At 40.6% G+C, this 4529-nt stretch overlaps 1 long non-coding RNA gene across 1 annotated transcript; it reads right to left on the bottom strand.

Annotated features, from left to right (window-relative positions):
- Positions 1–1252: 1252 nt before the first annotated feature.
- LOC120763605 (uncharacterized) lies at positions 1253–3812 on the bottom strand. The gene is made up of 3 exons (XR_005704111.1): positions 3703–3812; positions 3031–3121; positions 1253–1647 (listed from the first exon to the last, which is right to left on the bottom strand). It is a non-coding gene; the product is annotated as an uncharacterized LOC120763605 (long non-coding RNA).
- Between the last annotated feature and the right edge of the window lie 717 nt (positions 3813–4529).

Raw genomic sequence — 4529 nt, 5'->3', positions numbered from 1 at the left:
GCATAGCTGGTAGGAATACATTCAGTTGTTCTTACCCCTCTCCAATTTTGATTGATGTCAAACTAGAGAGGACAAAATAATTTCTAAGCCCTGCTGCAATGTCCTTTTTGAAATCAGACATTGGCTGAAACATTCTGCTTTTATTGCTCTCAGACCTCCTTCCTGTTCTTCTTAGGTTCAGGTCACTATATACACCCTGTCATAATTTTTCCCACCCTTCATTTTAAGACTCCCTCAGCTATACAGGGGAAGGGAACAGCAGATCACTCAGGTGGTTTTGTTTCTTTGCTTTTACCAAAACCCGACTCAAATAAAGCCACGTTCCTGAACCGTTTAAAAAAGCACAGTTCCAGCAGAGTTCGAGTGTGCCTCAAGTACAACTTTGAAAGGTGATTTCTGATTCCTTGGTAGGTTTGCTACCTTCACCACATCTCTGTGCACACATGCACGTGTCTGAGTCCTTGTGTCTCTCATCTTGTCGACATGCACACACCCTCTCTGCGGCTTTGTACATCATTAATATTTTATATACATTTGTATGTGTATATATATCTAAAATGGTTTGTATGACATGATGATGCACTGTCACTCACAGTGGGTTTGTTTCCTGGCTCTGGAGTTTTCTTATTTATACTATAAGAGAATATGTTGATGTTGTATAATGAAAAGTACAGTAGTATAAGTAAGTATATTAAGACACAGTGTATCAGGGCATAGTCTAAAGGCGGAGCAAATGGCATTTTCTGTTCACTAAAGGGCTTTTATAGGTTTGCTTTTTTCCAGTGTTTTTCTCTTTTGCACAAAATCCTCTTTGATTTGTTTAGAAACGAGTGGTTCAGTAATTTTATTTATGAACATATTCAAGGATGGCATGAAAATAGGATGTAGTGTTTGTGTACATTGAAACAAACTGTGCCCTCAGAAAAGTTTAGTGTAATCTTCTTTTCTCTCTTTTTTTGCTATGGTGCAATACCCTGATACAGCTTAGTTGACCTTTAAAAGGAGTAAACATGTGAGTGGTTTTAAGTTGATATCTGTTTCTAAAAAGTAAAAAATAATTGCTTCCCATTCCTTCCCCAGGCACTGCCTTTTCTAATAGAAAACGTTGTATTTACACCTTTTTTTTTTTTTTTTTTTTTTTTTTTTTTGCTGTGGTTTTATATTGTAACTTCATTTTCTTTGAGAATATTGTATTTAAAAAAAAAAAAAGGCAATTTCATAAAAATTGGAAATGTTATTAAATTATGTCTGCAAACTGAGATGTATCTTTTGAGACAAGAGAACAAGATAAAAACCCCAAGACCCAGAATATTTTTGTCCCTCTCCTGGTGGGTGGAGGCGTTGGGCGCAGCTGGAGGCTCTGTGTCTGTGGGTGGTGCCTTTGTGGGAGGGGACACAGAGTAAGGTGAGGCGCAGGTAGACAGAGCCCCATGGAGAGTCCATCCATGTTGTCTCTGCGCCATGGTGAGTCCATCCATGCTGGCCTTGCAATCCAATCTCCATGGCCAAAAAAAGCCAGGCTGTGTCACCACGCTGCCCTCGCCCCCTGTGAGAGGCAGCCTTGCTCAGCCAGCTCCAGTGAAGGTCAGGTCCCAAACTGGCCACCTGCTATCCAGAGTGTCCCTGCCCATCCCAATCGTCCGGGCCCTGCAAGCAGCCGACTTTTAGAAGCGCTTCCCCTCCAGATCTCTCCTCACACCCTTCCCTCCCACCAGCCAGACGGGGTCATTACAGAACAAAATTACTTCTGCATGTAGAATCATGGTAATTCAAAAGAAAACACAGAGAAATTATTTCTACTATTTGCCATAACAAAGGTGATTTCTCTGCGGGTGTCCCTGTTTCCTTTGGATTCCAGCACAGTAAATTTCACATCACATATTTAATGCAAACAAGCATCAGTGTTTTGCTCAGAAAAGGCACCATTTATAAAGTTTCAGAAATATTTTCATTTGTTAAACTGTATTATTACGAGCAAAATGAAATTTAAAAAAAGATAAAAACAACCTCAAAACAAACCCTAATGGTATTGCAAGTAATTCTTTTACAGGTTCCCAAAATCTAAATTTTCCTTAAGTTCCTTAAGTTTTTGTGGTATAGTTTCATCATAAACTATGACTACATAATATTATATAAGAAGGAACTAACATTCTAATTTCTTTGTTCCCCATCACAGCTGGTTCTCAGTAAATGAAACAAACTACAGATTTCTGTTTCAGCTGGTGACTTTTCTCCAAAACAAATACAATCTGTTTAATAATAATAATAATAAACAACACAAAAATAGACCAAATGTAATATTCTCAGTCGGTGTTATTAAATCTTTGAGCTAGAGACATCCACAAATTTAAATGCAAGTTTGTGTACCTAAAAATCTGTGCTGGGTCTCTTATATATTACATTTCAAAGGCTTCCTTCAAATCAACACATTTATATTTTTTCCTACTCCAATAGCTTGATTAAATTACATCAGAAACTGTGGCAACTGCCAAGGCACAAATCGTTACACAGACAAAACCTACAGCTACCAGGGGTGAGTATTTTCAGCCTCGAGTGCCCAGACCAGCTTTCCAATCCCTTTATAGGCATCAAAATACCAAAACAGCTTTAACCTCTGCTCAACAAAGAATGTTTTTCAAATCAAGAAATACACTAAAAGACACACGAATATTTTAGAGATAGCAAAATGAGAACTCAGAGCCAGACCTGGAACACGTGGATCTGAATAATGTAACAATTTCCTGGCTTTTTGATATTGTGCTTGTGTGTGTGTTTTTGTGTGTGTGTCCGTGCGTGTGTGTGTGAGCATCACTCAACATCTTACTTGGGGAAAAGGAGTTAGAAAATGCTCCTGGCTTTGCCAATACACTGGGGATATTGCACACCTTTTTTCAGCTTGTGAGATGGTCAAAAGAAAAGGAAAAGCTTTCACTGAAAGCTTCATTTCAGCAGCAGCACCGACAATTTGAAAACTGAAAATGTGGCAACAGGAAAATTGAAATATTTGATTTCTGGACAAGCTGCTCATACCTTTCTTGTGGGTCAGATCTCCAGGGCATCCTTCCCTGTTATGGACCAGCTTGGCCGTGTCCAGCAGCACAAAACTCAGGAAGCTTGTTATCTGGAAGGAAAATTATACATGAGAACAAATTCTGGTCAAAATGCATCATGAAAGACAAAAATTCCTCAGATCTGGCCTGTGGAAGGCAACAGAAGTCTTAATCTTAACAGGATATCCATTATCCCAGTTTCATAATTTTGATGCTTTATTTTGGCCACACAGACTTTGACTTTTCAGGGCTGCTGCATTGAAGTCACTGGCAGCAGCAGACATGCAGCATTTCCAAAATCCTGCTGTAATGGCCAGTAGATGGGCATGCAGAAAACAGGAAGGACAAAAATTTGCAAAGTTTTGCTGAAAATGGGATAGATGGAAGAGAAAAATACAAAGCCAGGCTTCAGACAGCAGAAGTTAATCACATTTAAAAAAAACAAAACAAAACAAAACAAAACAAAACAAAAAAAAAAAAAAAAAAAAAAAGAGAGAGAGACTGCATGAGCATGACTGAAACCCCACTCTTGCCACATGAACAGAATCCCTGTTAACTGCAGTGAGATTTCTGCTGCTGCATTTATTATTACTTCCCCCCCCCCCCCCCCCCCCCCCCCCCCCCTTTCTTTTCATATAGAGAAAGGTCTCACTGCTTTAAAGCCATCCCAGGACATGGAACAATTCCTGGTATTATCTGTCCTGACCACACATATGGAACATGTGAATGATAGAGGGCAGCTGCTGCTGTTCCTGCTGCTGGTGGCGGCTGCAAATCACACAAACCAACGCCTTCCTGTCCCTTGGGAGAGAAGTGAAGGTTCTGGTTTATGAGCAGTTAGAGAAGAAAAAAAAAAAAAAAAGAAAAAAAAAAGTAGAAAAAAAATCTACACCTTGCAGCAGACAGTGAGCCAGGGGCTGGTGGGGGTGAGGAAGTTAATCAGGCCCAAGCAGGCTGTTCGGGATGAGGCCAAACAGATGGCTCGTCTCTGAAACGGCAAAACGGGAAGCAGATGTGGCCACCGCTTCTCCCCATGCATAACTGGGAACCAGCCGGTTGGTGAGGAACTTTGCATAACAAGGATAATTTGGTATCAAAACTGTCCCTAGAAGTGATCTGAATGGATCTGGGCACAGTTGACAGTTTTCACTTCTTGTTTCCCACTCAAGGTTCAACCAGATTAAATCTTAAATGTGACCCGACTGTTTGCCTGGGGGTGCTCTCAGCTCTTCTCTAGGGAAACCTCTGGTGGGAGTCCTCAGGTCTCCAGTGAAGCTTTCGGGGCTAAAAACCTGATCTCTGTTCAGTCACTTGACATTTTAGTGACCAATTTCAGCATGCTCTGATTTTTCAACCTTAAGTCCATAAACTTTTCAACAAACAGCAGAACTGACCTTGAGCTCCTCTCCTCTATTTGCGTGCACCAAAACTCATGGATCCTAGATAGGGGAATGCCGCGAGTCCGGCTAACATCCTCTG

The sequence above is a fragment of the Hirundo rustica genome, chromosome 1 (genome assembly GCF_015227805.2).
Source record: "Hirundo rustica isolate bHirRus1 chromosome 1, bHirRus1.pri.v3, whole genome shotgun sequence".
Lineage (NCBI taxonomy): Eukaryota > Metazoa > Chordata > Aves > Passeriformes > Hirundinidae > Hirundo > Hirundo rustica.
This window is presented reverse-complemented; position numbering and strand designations above follow the sequence as displayed.